Source organism: Pygoscelis adeliae, unplaced genomic scaffold (genome assembly GCF_000699105.1).
Source record: "Pygoscelis adeliae isolate BGI_AS28 unplaced genomic scaffold, ASM69910v1 Scaffold10, whole genome shotgun sequence".
Lineage (NCBI taxonomy): Eukaryota > Metazoa > Chordata > Aves > Sphenisciformes > Spheniscidae > Pygoscelis > Pygoscelis adeliae.
The window spans coordinates 4,146,594-4,168,939 of NW_008824053.1; the positions used below are offsets into that span (position 1 = coordinate 4,146,594).

Genomic DNA, 22,346 nt, shown 5'->3' on the forward strand with positions numbered 1-22,346 from the left:
TTCCTTTTCTATCCCAGGATAATAGCTCTTCTATTTTACTGTCTGAACGAATTATCACTTCTCTCTCTTCCTGCCTGCTTGTTTTTATAATTACCAATTTGGTCTTCTGGTCTTTCTCTTCTTCTTGCAACTGCAATGTGCTTCTTCCTAACAGGCAGACAAGAACTGCTTCCAGCTAAACAGCAGTTTATTTTTTTTAAACATCCTGTTAGTTTTACATCTAAAAACTAACAAAGAGCTGTTTCCATACCAAGAACAAAATAGAAAGCGTCTTGCTTTTCTGCTTTCTCCGAGTTCTGGATTGTAGCTTCCAGACTAACCTGCAAATTATACCTCATTCCTCTCTGAAAACAATCTATGTATTAAATTTAAGCGAGTGGAAAAAATGTGGCTGCGAGCAAACTTAAAGGCTAAGCATTTTATAGAAGATTAGTATCAACGAGAAGGTTCAGAGCAGCAACACCAAAAGCCATAGCTACACTGGAAATAAAGTAGAGGAACTCAGAGATTAAGATGAAAAAAAAAGTTACAGGTGCATATACATAAACTAAACAGTACTTGGCATTTTAATTTCATATTAAAACAAAAGTTCAGTATAGACTATACAGGCAGGATAGTATGAAGAAAACCTACTAGTCTTTTGGAGACAAGAAAAGGAAAAATAATCCCCAAAAAGAACTTCTGAAAACAATTTGTTAGCTGACCTTCAGGACATGGAGCTGTTTTGCTTTGCAAAAATTGACACACTGGTGTTAACAGTAAACTGCATGTCGCAGCTTGAAAATACTTAAGTGAGAAAGTCTCCTAGAAATGCAGACTTGAAGTGCTTAATATGCAAAAGGAAAACAACGGGAATTAAAAAATTACTTTTAGCTGGATGAAAGACTACTTTGCTCTAAGGAATAAAGAATTAATAAATTCATAGCATGAACGCAGTACGAAAAATCCATTTGCCTGTTAAACTTCTGTATATATTCTTAAAAAGCAGTACCACTGTCAACTTTGATTTTAAAGTCAATTTCTATGATGAGAGAAATGTTTGCATGATAAAGTGAGCAAACAACTCAAGAGTGGTACTGAACCCCTGGAGATCTAGCCATGCTGTAAGATAATGCATACAGCAAGTCAGGTTTCTAAAGTGAAGCTAAAAATGGAGAGCCGCAATTGAGGAAGAGAAATACAAAGTCTATGCTTTACTCTTTAAAGATCTCCTCAGACCAGTAGCAAAGGAACTGCTTTGGAAACTTTTGATGGCAAGTCAGGTCTGGCAGGAGGGGATGTCTTGTTTGGCAGCTAACAACTTCACAGGTGTGACAAGACATTTATTTTCCAGGAAAGGGCAGGAATCTACTACAGAGCGAACAGGAGTAGAAACATTTGTGACTGCTTTTGGAATGAGCAGCCAGAACCACAACAGAATCAAGTTCTGCATCTGGAGGTCAGCAGATCAGCTGAAAGACATTAGAGACTGGCATTAGAGATTACAGCTGTGCTCTCCAGTTCACCCATGCCACTGAACCGATCAGTCGGACTATCGATTAGATTTTAACTGCACTAGTTTTCTACCGGCAGAGCAAATTGATTGAAACAGTTCACAGCTGGGGCACTGAAGACCAAGGTTAAGACAAGAGAGGAAACTAACACACTGCCACAGAGGGCATCTCAACAACCACTCCTACTCATCCAGCTTATGAATCGTGTCCAGAATTCTTCAATTAACAGATGGGCACCTTCATATGAACAGCGTATTTACCTCACTGTATCAGGAGGCAAACTTAAGTAAAGAAAAACTCAATTCTTCGCAAGTTTACCTATGGGCCTGCTTTCTGTATCTCTCGGGGGACTCCCACTCTGTCTTCCCTTGGCAAGGTCACCACCTGCCTCGCTCTGCAGGGAGGGCAGTTTCCTAAATGCACCATCTCCTCCTCAGGAAATTCTACCAACACAGCGCGTAGTAGCCAGAACATGGTTACAGGCATCCTTCCTCTCTGCTACCCATCACAGCCTCGTCACATTGTGCTTGTCAACCAACAACCAGGGTGGGTTAATGTATCAGCTTAAATTTAACATCTTTACCTACATGTTAGTAAGGAGGTAAGATACTCTGTCCCAAGGAAACAGAATGGACTTCCTTACCACCACCACTTGAGAAAAATATAAACACATACACATATAAAGCAGGCATCACTAACCATACACCCCTGCTTGTAGAATACAAGCATACATAAAATATATACCAGGAAATCCTACTGTGAAAACTGGATCAGAATCCCCTCACTCAGCTTTCAAATAGCCCCTTAATCTCATTAAACTTTTAACTGGGAGGAAATCTGTTTAAATAAACAACTTCTGATTTTAAAAATTAACCTTTTTTTTGCATATACTCTTTATAAAGATCTTTAAAATACTTGAGTCTTATTTGCATTTGAACCAAGGCTTAATTCTGAAACAGTAATTCTCCACCTAGTTCTACTTTAAGCTTAATTCCTACTTCAACACACATCAGACCATTTTCAAACAACTCTGTCCAAGACAACAGCAGATCACAAATCATACAAATATGTTTTCAAGCATTATTGGATTAAAATAGTTGCCACTTTAACAGAGACACAGCACTACACTTGCCTTGTATATACAAAGGACATAATTACGTCCATTCCCCTGAACACCAAGAAATCTTATTTTCACCATAGCCAAGCCAGAAAGCAGACACTTCCCGAGTCTTCTGGGAGTGGCTGAATGCTATTAATAAACAGACAGAAGTGTAAGTAGATTTTAGTCCTAGTTATGTCACTTGCAAAAGGAGCCAGGAAGACTTCAAGTTTAACTGTAAACGAAGTAAGTGTGATATGATGCATCACAGTAAAAAAATATTACTGTTTGTACAATGCTGAGAGATGCTGTTGCTCATTACAAGAAATCCCCAGAGAAAATCCCATCTTTACAGCAACACTGGAATAATACATAGTATAAAGCAGTGGGGCTATACATCAATGAAGCAGCAGAATGCCAAATTTGCTGTATGACCAATAGCCATGCGAGGCCTCACGTGAAGCAGAAGTTCTGTACAAAACCAGCACATTTACTGCATGACTAACGTTAGCCTGCAGAAAATCTGCAAGAACCAAGTATCTGGCTTGGAAAACAATGCTGCAAGATTTTTATTTTAGAAAAATTGTGTAAAGAATCATTTCATTCTTCAGTTAGAAAAGATTATTACATGGTTTGACACTCAGTGTACAAGGTGAGTATTTTAGTGTATGACTAAGCAATCCATTGGTGAAACTACTGAAAACCTTAAAAACTTTTAAATGCCTCTCTACGAATTATAGATACTTCCACAATATTATTAAAAATGCATCCACAGGTGACCAAATGAGCAAGCAGCTCTGACACTCTCCAGTTCTTGCATATGTGACTTAACAATCTATTTTTGCATTCCAAAGGATCTGTTTTCTAAAAACTCGTAGAAACAGGAAAGAGATCTGCCACTTCTTCAGAGAAGGGTTAAGTTCCTGCTCTGGCCAGCCTGGCATAGCATCTAACAAGCAGAGTATGCACTGCTTTTTTCCTCTCCTCTACGGAGCGAACTTAGAACACTGTGCTCAAGAAAAGGGAGTGGTATCGATGTTACAAAGCAAAATGGTTCCCTGAGAGTAGGAGGTTACTACCCTGGAGATAAAATGACAAGGGGAGAGGTACAGAGGAGACAATGGAAAGCTAAAGGTTTTGCAAATGGAATATTATTACAGAACACCTAGATGCCCTACATCACAAATTCAGTTCCACCATCACAAAACCAAGTTCCACCAGCTTTGCTGCTCATTCTGCTGCAACGAGCCTGCATCCACTGCTTTGCAGGACACAGTCATTGCTTATCAAGTTACACCTCCATCCCTTACATGTACATGCACGCCTCTGTACAAGCTGTATTATAGTATGACCAGTTGCACTACTATGAAAACCAGCTTACATTGCACTATTTAGTGAAAGTTTTACTGAATTGAAATGTGATGTAAACTATTAGTTTGCATATAACTTAAGAGTCTATACTATAGACTACACCATAGTTCAGAACTGTAACAGTCATAGCTCTGAACTCGCCAAAAAGCCAAGATGACTGTGATAGCAAGTGATACAAATTTAAAACAAGGAAGTACTTTCTGCCAGCTGGGGGAGGCGAAAAAGAAGGGAAAGTATCAACTTCCCTGGCATCCAAATATCACTTCCTTGTATTTATCTGTTCAGCTATTAAGTAGACAGTTCTGAGGGTACCATTTTTAACGGACTTAAAAACCATGAAGTGTTTAACAAGTAGGGCACACAAATCCCATGCAGAAGAGTCAATTCGGTGTGTTTCACATCTAAAGATGCACATTCAAGCCTTAGCTCAGTGGAATAAGTAGAAAAAAAAAAAGTGTTTAGTATGGGTTGAATCATACTGTTTATCATTCTGACAATTAGGACAAACATAGTATAAAAATATCTATACAGAATCCAAGCACCAACTATCAGCAGCAGAACTTCACCATTTCAACTCACAGAGAGCAAGGAATATCCCTTATAACTTTCCTTGTATGTATTTAATAAAGGCGCATGTTACTTAGAATATTAAACTCAAGTCAACAGTTCGTTAAACAAAGTATCTTCCATGGCATTATTTCTAAACAGTAACTGGCGTAAACGATGAACTCGTAAAATAAAACTTATAGCACAGGAATAAAACAAACATATCCTGGTGTTAACTTTTAGATCACTTCTCACAATAGGTGTCATTAGAACACCCAGGAAACCTACAAGAACTTGGTACTGAAATAATACATATTGGATCTTCTAGTAAATGTGATTCTTTTACCTTTAAACACAGACACAGAGATCCAGACAGAATCTCCTTATTTAGCATAGCTCTGATAAGCTGTTTCAACTACTCTCACTCTTCCTCATGTAAGTACACTGTAATACAGTGAATCCAGCTGGAATATAAGAAGGTATTTCCTAGTGCTATTATCAGCTCCCATCAGATAGATTTAAGATGAAGGCATATACCTTCCATTTATTGCTACTGGTATTCAAATTATACAACTGTACTATACAGATTGTCAACAAATATTTGCTCTTCTAAATCACTCAGAGTAAGATACCCATACACAGGTATCTTAATCAGCTCTTCAATTTTACTGAACTGAATCATTAGCCTTTTGTTGTTTAGGAGAGGCTGCAAATATTAACAGAATTAATCACCTCTGTTCCGAGCACACTCACTTTGCATTAAATGGGAGCAGACACTGTTCAATACTTCAGAAGATCAGAGATCACTGGGGACTGGTTAGGTAAACAGTTACGAAACTGCAAGGCTCGTCTGTTAACTGATTCACCATATACTTCTTGTTTTTGTCACCTCAATAGACTAGGGGGTTTTTCCGTAAAAAGTCCTACTCTAAGGTGAACTTCCCTTTTCAGCATCACCTGTGAATATTTTAGTGTTCAACAGAAAGAATATACAAGCCACATCTTTTTCCCTTCATGAATATCTTGCAAAGAACAGTAAATACTTTTCAAACTTGATTATAAAACCAGATCTATCTACTTAACAGGAAAGTAACACGGCGGTAAATTAGAGCCTTCCTATCTCTTTGGAACACTATTTCAAATAAAGATAAGACCCCAGGACGGGGCGGGGAACAAACCAACAACGATAACAAAAAACCCCACAAAAATCATCCTCTATTCGCAATGGAATCTACTGCACTCATTGTTTTTAAAGCAAAGTTCGTAGTAACATTAACATAACTGAATAAAGAATTTAAACTAAAACCAGATGTTACTACTGGCATCTTCAAAACAATGGAATTTTTCAAGGTTTTGCGATTCAGATAACTTAACATTAAAATGTAACACGATTCTGCTGGGTGTCCGTTTATCTCAGAGCTTTTAAGATACAAGCCTAGAAATACACAGCGAAGTCCTCTCAGACTTCACCATAGACTTCAGAATCGTAACCTGTATCGTAAGAATAACATTAGAATTATTCATAAAACATTTTTTTCCTAGCAGAAATGTACTTTCTTTGCAAGATCAAACAATACAAACACATACTGTTCCCCTTCCAGGTTAACAAGGTATTTTTCCTTCCCAAATACCTTAAATTACAAGGGAAATGACCAGAGTGATGTAGTTTAACCACAAGCATATGCGCTGCCATTAGAAAAGTTACATTTTTAAAACAGTAAAAAACCCTATTAAAGCGTATTTGGACACTGAAGTTGCATATACAAAAGCTGAGTACAAACTTCAGCGTACTGAAAAAACCCCCCACGTTTTTAAACTGTCATAGCTATGTTTCTCATTCTTTCCAAAACATATACAAAGCCCAAACTCAAAACAGCTTAATTTCATACGTTTCTGTAATCCGGCATAGCAATTACATCAGTATTACAAAGACAATGGGCTCCATAAATATATTCTGCACCACTGCAGGAGTTCAATATTGAAAGCAAGCGAATCTATAGCATAATCAGTGCAAATATTTCTGAAGCAAGACAAATAGTACTCACATTCAGGACAGAAGCAAACATGGAATGACAGGGTCACATCTGGCAATACTGACACCAGACTGCATCCATTTCTTTTTGAAGAACCAATTTCTTTTTGAGAGCCAATCCAACAGCCAATGTAGAAATTAAAAGGTACTTCAGTAGGAGCCTACCTTCTGTAGTTATTTCCTTCCTGACTAAACTAATAAAAATACAAGGGCATTCGCACGGAAATACAGTGGAGATCAGAAAGGTATAAAAAGTACTCATTTCACTAAGTACTCAGGGAATTAAAATAGCAAAATATTAAACAGTAAGTAATAAATCTCAGTAAATAATGTTCTAGGAACTGTCATAAAATGCTAAATAAATTCTGAGAAACAGCCTCAAATATTGAATAAAACATGAAATAATGACAAAACCAAAAAACCGTTTCTTTACACTGTATAGAACTGTTATGTCTTTTCTTATTACATTGACTATAAAACTGAAACCACCTAATTGCATATGAGAGTTCCAGCTTTGTTTTTAACATTATCAGCTTGATTAAAAGCCCACTGAAAATTGATGTTTCATATCTGGGGAGCCTTAACACTTTATATCCTAGCAAAAACATTTTCAAATCAGTGATTAAAGCATGCCTATTTGTAATAAAAAACACATCAGGATTTTGTGGTAGAAAAAAAAATGCAAGAGAAGTGCCCTTTCCCCAAGTATCTCTCTTTTTATTTCATAAATCATTATATATCCATGTGTAAAACCATGCCTATCTTTTAAAAAGAAAATCAAAAAAATAAAATTTAATTTGTCATTTTCTTATGCATGTCAGTACCTGAATTCAATGCATCTTTAGCATATAATGCAAAATTAAAGAAATTAAAGACACTCCCCAGCCACCCGTTTTTTCTGGAGAGAACGATTTGGAAAGGAAGCAAGAAAATCTCAAGAAAAATGTTCAAAGACAACTACATATCATTCCCACAAGGGAGAACACTGTCATAAATGTTTTTTATTTGTCACTATTGTCCCCATGAGTCTCAGAAAAATCCTAAATATTTAAAATGTTCAGAAGATCATTTATCAAAATATATTTGACTAAGTTTCGAATGTTCTTCTGTATCACATATGATATCACGAGAGTCACATGAAGGATTTATTTCCCAGACGCTTTAAAATGCTTGATAAGAATAAGCAAAATAATTATACTTCTACAAGAGCAGAAGGGACAATTTACATTTAAAAAAAAAATCACGTTTATTGTGACTGCAAAATACATTAAATAGTATTTTGTACCAAGTATCTCCACTCTCCAGCTTCAAAGTAAACTAATAAACTGAAACAAAGGTAGCAAAACTGAACCAAGTAACAGCCAAGAATATATTTTTATCTTAACCTGTCAGCAGTATCCTGAAACATCTCGTTAACAATTAAATCCTCAATGCAAAGTTTTTACTTCAGAATGCTAGATTTCTATTTCTTTACTCAGAAGCAACTTCACTCCTCTGCAAATTGAAAATAACTTTGTACAGTCTAGAAAGATTTATATATAGAGAGAAAAACATAAGAGAAAGAATGCTGCTTACTATTTGATCTTCCTATCTGAAGGAGTCATCCAGAGAACTAGATTTTAGCCCAAGTCATTTAAATGAATGTGACCCTGATGATAATGGCATGAAACACAGGTTAATTCTTGGTATTTCTTAAACTGCAAAAAGAAAGCCTATACTGTAATAAAATTTATTTTCAGCTCTGAAAGTTATACTGGACTTGGGTTTTATTGTAATTGATAAAACCTCAGTTTTCAAATTAGATTATATATATGCAGGAACCAACTCATGTGAGATGCGCCCAGCATTAATACTTACACATTTTGCATTAGTCCATTAAGCTGGAAAAACTCATTTGATATCAACCTGTTACAATTAAAAATGCACTGCTGATAGTAAAATAAAAGTTTCTTTTTTTTTGTTACATACAAACAATCCCAAATTCTTATGTCTCTCAAGAATACATAGTAGCACAAACCCATAATAAATACTTGACTCTCTAGCATTCCACAAACCAGATCATTCACACAACAATCAAACATATCATCCAGTTCATAAAGGCAATCACTAGTAACAAGAGAGCAATTTAAAAATAATTTAACGCTCTCAAAACTGTGATGGTTCTCAGCATCCATCTTTATGGTTATCACCATCATTAGTCTCATTTGTTCTACTTGCATTTTAAAATCATGCTCAGATACAGTATACTAATATCTTAATAATCATACTTTTAACTAAGCCTATATAAAGTGGTTTGATCGATACGGAAGTTTGTTGCTCAGGAGTACTGCAAACAGCTCCCATCAAGGATTCCAAACTCAACAATAAACTAAAAATGTTAATTAAAATGTTTTTCACCATGCTGCAAAATAGTTTTCTCCGCTTCAACAAACAGCTGGAGAGATTACACAATACACTTGCCACCACATCTGCACAGTCATCTCTGATTTCTGAATCTGTGTATCTTAGCAACAACTCTCTTCATTTTTACAACTGTAATGAGTAAACTAAGAGCAGCTTTTTTGCAATAAAACAGATGTAATAGGTAAAGAACTCAAATGGAAACAAGTAGATTCCCAGTAACTACAGCGGAATACTGAATAGCAAAAAAACTGGGCCACAACTTCGATAAATGCACAACTAGTACACAACTACTGAGGTGAAATCAGGCATATAACATCATGGAGAAAATACTGAACAAAGGTGTTCTTCTCAAGATGTAACTTAAGATTCCTAATATTAACGTAGGGTAACAGCATACCAAATGTAATTCAAATAAACTACTTGCAGCTGAAACAGTAAACTGTTTCCAGCCAGATGAATGTAATTGGATGAGCTGTACTACCCTCTGCGTCAGCTAGTATTAAATACGGCTTTACTGGAAATGTCTTTTTATATACTGTCCTTAAGGTTTAAAGCCAAAAGATAAACTCATAAACTACACATTTAAGCACTGTATAAAACATATCTACCATTGTTTCCACTCAAAAAAGTTAAAGCAATGACAGCTACTGAAGTGTTCTTCATATGGCAATACTGATTATGAAAGACTGCTGAAGTATTAACATGAAAGCCGTCAGTAACACCTTTTCAAGATGTTGCAGGTGTTTTATACCATACAATAGAGATGAGAAACCACAGCTCATACAAAGCCCAGAAGAAAACTGCACACATCAGAAAGCATGCTGTATCCCAAAAGAAGACCTTCTTATGCATAACTTTACATAACTGGTACTTCTTGCTAACTTGCCATGCTAACTCTTTATTCTTCTACTTTCCTCATAAAACAGAATACTAAGCAGAAGACAGAAACTAATGCTGTTGAAGCAACTGAATGAATTGTAACTCTAAAGAGATAGAAGATTACAAATGAAAATAACTTAAGAAGATAGTCTAAACAAGCTAAAAATGGAGCAAGTAAATTGTTAGGAACTTCTAGCAAATGAAGATAAAAAGAAATTGTTTTCAGGAAAAAGAAAAGCAGAATCTCATGGCAAAAAATTGCTTAATATGTTAGGATGCCATTTCCTGCAACTTACTATTGCATTAGCTTGTTTAGTGGCAGAGAATATTGAAAGATAAAGGATCCAACTTCAAGCAAAGCCTCAAACCCTTTACTTATGACAGGTATACACAGATTTTTATTTTCAAGTGCCCTCATCAGCTCTCTACAAAATATAGTAACGTCTCAAAAAAAAAAAAAAAAGATTTCTTGCAATGAGGTTAAACTCCATACTGTACTACTTTGAGATAACTGAAATCAACTGGAAATAAATGAAAAATTTGCAAAGTGCTCTTGAAGAAATGCTTTAGAACTCACCACCTGAAGTTACAGATATGGAGAGATGTAAGGCATTTTTGCTACATACATGCAGCTGTTTAATGAACAAAATATATAACCAGAACTGAAGCGAAAGTATTCCACAACAAACATATGACAAAATTAATTACTGAAATTACCTAGAAAGCCACTGAAATTATTATGTTTGAGGGTACGCTGTATTGAGTAAGGAGAATTAACAACCTAAGAAAGGATAGGAAGAAACGACATTATGAAAAGCTATGCTGTCTTCCTAACAGAGTAACCGGTACCAGTCCTAAAAGTATCACAGGCAACATCCAAACAACTGTCAGATTAACTTGGAGATACAGAAGCATGATCCTCTTCCCACAAATGAACAGAAGTCAGCAAAAAATTAAGCCTCTTTTCCAATGACCTAAGGAACACAAACAGTCATGAAAGCCACAAGCTTCAGGTTTAACTTACAGTCTGATTACGTCTGCATGATAAAAGTTTGAAATGCTAAGTACAAAGTACTACAAATAGCCTATCACGATCTTAAGAAACATTTACATATAAGGTCTTTGTTAGAAATGCACTGTTGTCAGTTTCCCAGCATCCAGTACAGATAAACTAATAGCAGTACTCCCACCTAAGGTCTGTATAAAGATGAAACAACAACTCTCCTTTCAGAATTAAAACTCAAGATTGAAACTTGTGTTTGAAGCACTGATATTCCATTGTATCTCATTATTGAAAAAAGCATGAATGCTGGCCATTCAGTACTATTACCTTCAGTTGATTTCACAGGTTCTCAAAAATTGCAAGGCACTTCATACAAATGATGTCAAGACATATTCGTAACACAGCCCGCAATTACAGCCTTACAGTATCAACCAGACAGAACTTGGAAAAATGTTTTATCTAAGACTCACTAAGCATAAATACCACTGCCATCTAATCTTTAAGACTTTATTTTAAATCTCTAAGAAAATTACTTCAGTTCAACTACTGAAATTTCAGTGAAACTAAATGACATCCCCTCAGAACCAAGGTAACTGAAAGTCGCTGGGTGCTAAGCCACCCAAGCACAAAGAGCAGCTAGGGTACACAGCCTGTCGCTGTTTTTGCTTGCACCTAACTAAGGCTTCAACATACAGAGCCAGTTCCTGGTTTTACAAGACTCCGATTCCAATCCGCTGAGAGGATGTTTCTTCTGGTAAAAACTTCTTAGTTACACACAACTACTCCTACCTCACTATTTCCCTCTCAGGAATGCAGAAGATAAAGCTGAAACTCGGGGGAATCACACTTGTATCTCTCTAGTGCCAGGCTAGTGTCTGAGGAACTGCAACCTTGTTCCTGGAAAGAGATAGTCATTCCACTCCCTAGCACCAGTACCAAAGCAAAAATGTTTCTTAAAAAGCCGTTTTAGACAGAAGTTGCCCTTGTTATTAGAGAGAGAGTAGTCGGGGAAAAAACTACTCTATATTAATGGTGTCTCAAACTCAGGGAGATAGATTTAAAAAAATCTAGGTTACACAAATGCAATACTTCAGCGGGAATGAGAACACAACAAGGAACACAAAAGGCCTCACAGCTTTTACAAAACAAAGAAGCAATCAAGCTAAACCAAAACAAATAACCCACAACCCCTATTTCCTTAGTCTCAACCCCTAAAGACTTAATCGGGCCACCGCACCTCTTGCTACAGGAATAAATATTTGAGTATCATGCCAAAGAGTCAGGATACCTCACAGAATTGCTTGGCTTGCCTCACATGGTGACATTTCTATTTAAGTTTCATGGAACTGTACAGTCTACATTCCCCTCGCATTACTTATGAAGTAAAAAAATCCCAGGCATTTGGATTTTCCTGAGAAGTTACTATTTACACAAAACTCATTTTTCCTCTTAAACGTGCCATCTTACTAGCTACGAGATCTAACCAGATATTCCAGTCTGCTTTTTCCCCTTTTATTACAACATGCTGAAGAACCTTTCAACGCAAGTTCATCCTTTTCTTCCCCTCCTCCAAATAAATTTGTAACACCTTCTTGACCATATTGCACAGATCTCAAATGTCATCATCTACCGTTTAGCAAATTCCCCAAATAATAAACATAATTAAAACTTTTAATTAGATTAATTCTAAATAATTTGAGATCAAAATTTTCACCATTCAGAAATCCAAGTACTAACCTATATCCTTGTTCTACTAAATCCCAGTTGACAGCAGTCGAAGCCTGTAAGCCTGAAAAGAGATCCCATTAAATTAAATGATTAAAGAAAATAACAAAACATGAGTAATTTTTGCTGATTTAAGTAATGCAGTGCAGCAGGTACAATCTACAGGTAGAGTCAGGAAGCTTAGTTGCGAACTGGTAACTCAGGATATATTGCACATTTAACCACAGAAACACATTGGAGGGGCCGGGCAGGCTGAAAAATAGAAGACTCTCCTCTAAGATTACCTTGAAGAATGCATTAGTACTGCAATATCACTAGAGTATCTGCAGATTTAATCAGCTCTGCAATTACCCCCTCTCTTAAAAAAATCTGCTCTGAAGAGTTCCTGGTATACAATACTTACTCTCAAGCACATCAATGAGTTTCACTGATCCTCTGAGACCTTTGCTTATAAAATTAACAAGTATTGGTAAAATTAAAAATATAGACAAGTATCTGCACTATTAGGATCTAAATAAAAGCAGATCTAAGGGGGATGAGGTAACCCATACTTGACTCTTCAGAACAAAATTGTTTTATCATCAGTCCTCATTAATGAGCCTTCATACGGTTTTCCATTTACTAATCACGAATTTGAACTTACTTTCAGAGAAAAAATAAGATAAAACGTGCTTCACTAAAATCCAGATAATGTGTATCATCTCTTATCAGCTACTGCACTTTATCGCTTTGCACCTTTTATAAACTAGGGTCTTAATCTCTTAACTTTTCTTTCACCTGAGCATTTGACTTCTTTCCTGAATCTCAAATCTATGTTCTATCCTAAGACTTGTTAACAATTTCTACATCATTTTTTGAAAATCAGGCTCTTTCTAACCATTCCAATAGCTGCAATCTTTATCCATCTCATCTCTCAATTACAGCAACATCCTTTTCTCTAGTATTGAGAGATTATCATTTCACCCCCATACGTTTCTTGAGTGTTATCTTTCCCTGTTTCTAAGCATCCTTCTCTGTTGTGTTAAACATTAGGCTCTAACCTCACTTTCAAGGGCATTGCTGTCTGATTCCAGCTCTATTACCTCATTATACCAAAGGATTACTGTCTGCTTTTCATGAGACTCCAACACTCCCTTGTACATTTCAACACGCGTTTCCTGCATTCTCTTAAGTTGCTTACATGCTAATCCCCTGCAAACATGACAAAGGTCCACCCCATTGCTACCCTTTGCTTGCAAGGCTTACCAAAAGAAACAATTAAAACACTGCAGCTGAGATCACTGCCCATCATGCTGAGCAGTATTTGGTTTTGCACGACTCTGTCATTTGGCATGATCAGTAAATGACCCATCTTCTGCTGGAATTGAAAGTTAACTGAACTGGGGATGGTCTTTATACTCTGTGTTTGTGTAGAGCACAGCACAAAACAAGCCCACTATGTGACTAATGGTTCTAGGCACTAAATAAATACAAACATAAAATACACTCCAACTATTGATTACACATGTCAAATACCCTAAATATTCCTCCCTCCAATTGTGACTGACTTCATATGAATAGGGGGGAAAATTGCAGGAAAATTAGACATCATAACAGATAGCTAAAACAGGAACAATTTATCCACTTATTATATAGAAGAAAAAAAAAAGTGTTGGGCATTAGAAACATTACAATTTCCTCTACCAGAATATTCCTCTACTGCAGAGAAAGCCAACTGTATCATAGCACAGATATTGTCTTGGGTTCATACATACCAATTATTTTCCTACTCACCACCACAAGAAAGCCCTATGCCATCTAGAGCAAATGCTTATTGGAAAACATTATTAGAAAGGTAAAACAGTATTTACCTCCTTTGAAAGAAATGAAGTATCTGGGGGAAAACAGGAAGCGTACAAGAAGCATACCCCACATTCAAAGAAAACCCCCTCAATTACTCTGCCAACCAGAATTTACAAAGCAAGGTTTTCACACCCGCTCAAGTTGGGCACCCATCATGAATGAGAAAGAATCCAGCAATCAAATGCTGTCTTTCCAAAGGATTTACAAATCAAATAAATATCCAAAAGACACACCCACCTTCATCACCTTCACTCACATCTGGTTCCCCCAAGTATGCCAAAAGTAAGGCTGCCTCTCGACTCTCCAGTGCAATTGCTGTCACATTTCAGAAGTTCTTCAGTACTTATATAACACTCCAAACTCAAATCAAGTGGATGCCATTTCATTGCACAATGCTGAAAAAATCTTGTCTACTTAATATGGAACTACAAAAATGCATGTTGTACTACTGCTTGTGTACCAGCCGATGAGAAGTGGTTTGCACAGTACCTGCCTCCTAAACAAATACTTGCTAAGCATAAGCATTACATGCATAGATACCATGACAAAATGGTGAATTTTCTTGTTAGTACACAGCAGATTTTACCCATTCAAGTGAAGAGTTTGAAATGATTACTTCAAGTAGACAGTCTGATCAAAGAGAATCAGGAAAAGTTACTAGAATTTGCCGCTTTGTGTGTTTTGCTTCTAAACATTTTAAAACACTATATTGCTTTGCACTTACACATTAAAGAACGTTGAAGTATTCTGCAAATGCAGGTATTGTTACAATATTAATTTGATTTAAAAAAAACCACTTTATTCCAATTTTACAACCCAACTAACAGAGAGAAAAATTAAGTTTACTTGCCCAAGACCACACAAGAGTTCCACACTAAAGCCCAAGAAAAATTCAGGTCTTGCAATATTAGCTTTTTAGCTCACTGTAAGACTGCACTTTTCCTTTGAAAGATGTAAAAAGTAATGAAACTATGTACAAACATACAAACCACAGTGCCAGAAAGCAGTTTTAGCAGTCTAATGCCCTTTTTATTGTAAATGACAAAGCGGAAGCAGTGTTCTGACTAAAGAAAAAAAATCAAGGAAAAGGTATTCATGAATCTCACATGTAACTCTTTCAAATTTCAATACTACTGAAATCAACAGAAAAATAAGTACACCTGAAATTAAGCCCTTTCTGGTTCTTGTCACCTTGCAGGAAATACAATACTGCTGCCACTCTCCTCTTAGAATAGAACTTGTAGTGGAGAAAAACCAGCAACCCAGACTAACAAATTTATTGCGGATAATTCCATAAACAAAGTCAGTGTAGAGGGTCAGCATTTTAATGAAAACCAGAAGGTTTTCATTAGTGTAGTACTTTTTTTTTTCCCTTCTCCTCCCATCCAGCTGAAGCACTGACATGCATCCAAAGACAAACCTCTAAACTTTCTGCCAAGAGAGCACTGGGACTGGGGTACGTAAACTCACTAGGGGCAAAATGAAACAAGCTGACAGGAATTTCAGCTTTCCCTGAACAATTTGTTCACCAACACAAGGAAAAAGCTGAACACATCTGGACTTCAGGGAATTCTTTTTCTACCAGAAAGAATTCAAGTTGCTGAAAAAGTATGCACATGTGTGCTATGAACAATGAAAATTTAATCTGAAATATGTTCCTCCATAAAAAAACAAAACAAAACAAAAAACACCCCCCCAGATTCCCAAAACAAAACAAAAGAAAAAACCAAAACCTGCATTAGTCAATTACTGGCTTTACCAAGCATGCTAAAAAACTGCTCTGCAAACGTAAGGACTGAAGTATTTAACTACTGTATTAATAATAGAGGGTCTCACCCAGATCAATCCAGTGTAAGAACCAATTTAAATACACAAATGAACTTTTAGACACTTTAGACTTATTTCAGTATGTTTATAGCATCAGTGACAACTCTACACAAACCTTCTGTCTTCCACTATTTACTTGCAAACTGTTGAAAGCACAAATCATACCTACTTGGACAGCCCTCACCGAGAACAGAAACCTGAACACACTGACAACAGACTTTTCTCTACTCATGCTTTTCTCCATCCCAAGTTCTGATGGATCTGCCGTTCCAAAGGATCATTATTTTGACAGATACACTCTTTAAAGAAATCCTCTGCTTGGCTGAGATAAATGATCTTGCAATCTCAAACCACCTGCTATTCTCACTCAGGAAATCAAACTGCCAGCTGTAGCATTTAGAATCTTGATATAGGCAAATCTCAGATTTTGTATTATGAATAAGGGTACTACATACATTTTTTAAAAGACAGAAATATTTTTCCAGCATTCAGCATTTCCAGATTAGTAGAGTCCTGTGTACGTTTGCACAAACTTCCTTGAAGAGCGTATACGTTTCCAAGTACATACACCAGTGGGGCCATATATAAAAACAGATGCCATTTTAATAGGTAACAGGTGATAAACAGTTTTCAAAACTGAAAAAATACTTTCTAAACAGATACTCAAGGGCACAAACACATATTCATTCTTAAATTAAATTATCTTCAACATCAAAACCAAACTGATAAAGTCTCAGGACAATGACTCACCCCTTCCTGGAAAAATCAGTAAAAAAGTCAGATGTTTATGAACCAGACAATTGCTGGAAAAATACAGACAAACATTATTTATAACTAAAACTTGACATAATTGTTTTCATTCTGGAGCCTGAAGTAACTACACATTCAATAATCAAGTACTTGATCCTTACACAACTTTCTATTTGGAAATCTCAGAGGTCTTGACAAGAATGAGATAAGGCGCACAATACTCCTTGTGAAAGACGGTAACCTCACAGAGGTTAAGCATTTTATCCAGTATCGTACCCATGACAGAAGAAATGTATGGCCATCCCTTGCATCTGGAAAACTGTAATTTCATACTTTAGCCACAAGACACATTCCTTGCACACATTTGCAGACCACAACAGCAAGAACACTGAATGAAAAGAGAAGCCATCCATCCAGAGTACTGCTTGCAATCTTTGGGTTAAGTTGAAGGAGAAATCTGGGAAAAACACATCCAGGTTTCACCTCACAAACATCTACGTATTAAATAGAAAATTGCCTTTAACACAGTGTATGTTAGCACACTGGAAAATAAGTTTACGAAAGATTAAGATTCAAAAGTACAGAAGAATTTCTACATGGGATATGGTTTGATATTTAGAATTACTTTCAATGTTTTTTTAAACTGTTTAAAAAACCAATTTGCTAGCATTAACAATGTTAGTGACTACATAACCACAGTCATATTAATTGTAGAGAAAGGCTTCTCAGTTTCAAACTGCTTAAAAAAAACATTTAGCTAAAAAATCAAATTTTCTACTCTAGTGAACAAAAATACAAGGAATTATTACAACAGAAATATGCTACATAACACTTAGCTACTTTTTGAAGTCAACTTTTTCATATTTACATTCTGTGGATGTTTTCCATATAATTAAACTTGGCAACTTTTAAGATTAGACAACATAACCACACAATTTATCATCTTCTACAGAAAGAAAATATATGATTTTAAAACAAGAAGGAAACAATGTCTTAAATAGGCATCGAAAGCACAAGAAAATTTTTAACAGCTTTTGAAAAAGTACTGATGCAACTGAACATTATTTAATATTTTTGTAAATAAAATGGGTTTAGGCACAGAATGAATTTTGTTTAAGGACAAATTAAAAACAGCACATCACCAAATATACTTTGATCTTTCTTTGGTCAAACATAACTCATTTCTAAAATAGTATTCTACAGTGCCAGTGGTTTCTTAATTATAAAAAAATGGTGTGCTTCTGGCCCCAAGAAGCTCACAACAACAGTATCATTAAATCTTATGTAGCCTTTTTTTTTTTTTTTTAATCATGAAGTCTCAGCACAAAAGCCCACAGCAAAACTTCTGCTTTAAATATTTACCAAGAGGTGAGAAACAGATGGCTAGACTGGTTTTACGGACTGAAAATGTTCTGACATGGTATTCAAATGCTTTTTCTGCCAACTGCTATTAAGGGGTTCACAGAGGTTCGAAAAACAGAACATGTAGCAAAAGTTGAAAAACATCCGTCCTGAATTTTTTTTTTTAAAGAGACACCACAAACTCCTTAATTAATTTCCAAGGAAGCCACTTCAGAGTGCCAATCACACAGAGTTTCACTTGCCTCCACTCATTAAGCCAAGAACTTCATTATCAACCATCCTCCAGTCTCCAAAGTGAGCCTTTAGCATCAAAACAAATGCACTACATATTCAATTTAACTGAACAAAACCCCAAGATGACAATAACCAGACACATTTTGTTAAATATTCTATGTTAATGTTATTTGTACACTTTATGCCCATCACAAAAAGAACTCCAGATGTACAGAAACATACACACTGAACAGATGCTCATACTGAGTAGATTCTTTAACATACCAGAACCCATCGTTTTTATTTCCAAGTATTTCAAGTTACTAAAAAACCCCACAGTTTTAGTTCCATTCATCTATTCTTGCCTTGGATACTGCAGTACAGTTTGACAGAAGTCGGACAGGGGCACCTTATTAAGCAAAGTATGCAAGTCTGCCCAGGACTTCAATGTGTAAACCCTCTTACTGCTCATGAGGTGAATATAAGCATGCTGCATTTGAAAAAAGCATGTTAAAAAAAGTTAAAACTCTGAAAAGTGTATCTAAATAAACAGCAGCAATTTTCTATTACTAATGAAGCGCGGCAGTGCTACTTTGCGATTTCGTGCCCCTTTTCATCAGACAATTATTGCTTTACGAATATCACCTAGGAAAAGCTAAATATTACAGATAGGAAGATTTGGCACACAACAGTCGAATTCTCAGAAAATACAATTTCAACTGCGTTACAGAAGACTAGACTTCCCAGTTCTCACCACTCTGTTCTAACTGTTAAGAGAGTATTATCATGCAAGGCAGTTCACTGAAGTATCTTAGTTTTTGTGTAGACAAAAGGAATATGCTGCAGAGTGACCACAAAGATAAATGCACTAATAAAACTATTTGTGGAATGATACTTTCAAAATTGATCAAAATTTTCTGTTATGGTAAAAAGAAGCATAAAAGCGGAACACATTTCACACAGCATAGAAAACATTGTAGAATGAAACAGTTCTAATGACAGGATGGCTTAAATGAATCAGCATTTATTTTACTATTATTAATTCACATTATTTCATACAATGCTATCAAAGGAAATACATTGATAATCAGAAGCAGTAACGCAACAGGGAGCATGCTGTTTAGCCAAGACATACTGAAAAGCACAACGTGCCTCTACTTCAGCCTACTCAAGACATATATGTTTTGGCCAACGCACACACCTTTCAGAGAATGGTGGTGTACTTATAAAAATGGTTGCTTGAAACCATTATCCACAAACAGAAATAGCAGCTACAGAATTTAAAGAATTGGAAAATACTGGCCCATCAAAGAAAACCTTTCCCTCGTCATGTCCCTGATATAACCGTTTAAGAAATAAGAGCAACATACGCCTTGTTTCAGTACCAGAACAGCCATATTAAATAAGTACCACACAAGCACCAGACATGAGTTGCTTTCCTAATTCCCGAATTTTCCTTCTGGCTCCTTATTTGTCTCTAAATTCATCCATGCACACGTTTTACCTTATCAGAAAAAGCATAAAGACTCCAGGGGTGGGGGTGGGGTGGATCAGAACTGTGAATCAGCATAAAATACCAATAATCAGCATGAAGAGATACAATTTGACAAGGCAGGGCTAAGGAGGTATTAAAATACCCGACACAAAATCATCAAATTTGCCTCAGTGAATCAGCAAAGCCTACATACAGATTTGCAAATGTTCTGAAAAACTATCATCTAGATACCAGTCTTAATCCTGAAAATTTCTACTTTATGACCACAGGTGCAAGCGCTAATGAGGGAGAGCTTTAGGCTCAAGGAGGTCTCCAGAAAACCTGTGCAGAACAGCTCCCTGCAGCTGGAGACTCTTAACACCCTGAGCTGCTAGCACCCTGCTGCCATCAGCAAACCCAGCGTGGCTTGGGCTGCCGCCTGAAGCTGCACTGATACTAGCAACAGGGAACGATGAAGGAAAAGCTACAGTAGAGCACAAACGCATCTAATAGTTGATTTACTCCTTGTTCAGAGCCCTGTCGTCTTTGAAGCTCCACAAATACTGATTTTCCTTGTGTTTTTAACCTAGATTTAAGCTAACTTTTAATGAATTTAATTTTGTGCCAGATTTTAAAGATTTTATCTCCTGATACCAAGCAAAAAGTGTATTAAATTCTGCTGAAATAAAACTTTTAGCTTAAAATTCTGGCATTATTTCTTCCAACTAACACATAAGAATTAGTCACTTAGGAAACAACATATAGTAGGTCTAGATAAAATTCAGCTAGTTTCATGACACTGTGAATGAACCTGCCATTAAAAGGAAGCCTGAGGTCAAAATCCACCTTTTTGTATATATTTCTTAAGCACATAAGGAGGATAAACACTTTCTTGCAAAACTGAATACAAGAAACTACAAAACCTTGACTGTCATTTACAAGCTGAACAAAGAAAATAAAATTAAGAGGCTGCCAAAATGACCAGAGATGAGCAAGCTAAACTGTTTTCTAGAGTGATACATACTTAAGTGCTTACAGAAGAAAATTCAGTGCTCTCCTAAAACGCAAACCCCAGCTCTTCCAAAACACTGACCTACAACCTCTTATCTGAAGAATATACAAGCATGAGCTACAAAGACACACTTGCGCTGCCAATATAAATCATGGCTTTTACTTACTCCTTACTGTTAACATTGCAACGGTTTTATATTTCAGTTTTCTTACAGCAGTGCTGTCAGCACTTCACAAGTGTATTTTATCTGAATTCTCATCACGCCTATAAATCCTAATTAAGTACAAGGATTAAGTACTGTACAAAACACTAAAGTAACCCCTAAATATCTTTAAATGGGGCTTCTCGATGTAGTAGTACACTCGATGCAATGCTATTACATCTTCATTTTGCGTAGCCAGACACGACTTACTCAGGTGGCTTCAGGAGCTTCCCTGGCCCAACTCCTACACCCCACCCACAGAGGCTAACTGCAATGCCACAGCCCGCCTCTGACTCCCCAGCTCACGGGGCAACTAGTTGTCTCGGTGCCGAGCACACCTTTGCCCCTCTAGAGACTAACAGCCTTGTACTAGAAACTACTGATAAAGGAATTTAATTCAACTTCAAATTTAAAAAAAAAAAACACGTACAATGGTAGGTCCAAGTTAAGAGCTCCTGAATAGACTTCAAGTTGCAATGTTTCGCTTTCTGTAAGTTTTTTTCTGAGCGCGTCTGTGTTTCACAGCCTTTGGTCTTTAAAAGCAAATAAAAGAAGGGCAGGCAGCATTTAAAACGGCGACGTTAAACCCTCCTTGGTACTGTAATTTTTTTTTGCTTAAGCTTTCCCACGATCAGCGTCAGCTCCAGTTATAGCGGCAACAGTAGGAAATCTGATAGAGAAAATAAAACATCCCACAACTGCCTGCGAGCAGAAATCGCCGTGCTTCGCGCCGGCAGACTCCCCCGGGAGAAGCCCCTTCTGTACTGCCCTCGGCACAGCCAAAAAACCTTCGGAGGAGGAGGGGAGGTTTAAGAAAAGATCTAACGCAACGCAGGCACAGGCGCGCAGACACCGCCTGTCTCCTTGCTGCCAATTCTTCGTATTTAAAAAATAAAATAAAATACAACACCGTATTAGCCAACGTGCCGGGATACTTTTAGAGACAAAGCTAAATAATAGCTGCTTCCAATTAGGGGCGACAGCTCAAAACGCTTTACTCGTCAGAGCAGTCCGGTGGTTTTCGGGAGAGGAGCAGCCCTGCGAACGCCCGGCACCGCCGCCCAGAGGGTGTCCGGTGCGGGCCGCGGACCGAGCCCCAGCCGCGCCGGGAGC

General features: G+C 36.8%; 1 protein-coding gene across 1 annotated transcript in view; it reads right to left on the reverse strand.

Annotated features, from left to right (window-relative positions):
- Positions 1 to 22,346, reverse strand: part of FNBP1L (formin binding protein 1-like) — a 62,229-nt gene that overhangs the window by 35,596 nt on the left and 4,287 nt on the right. The gene's annotated exons all lie outside the window — the stretch shown is intronic.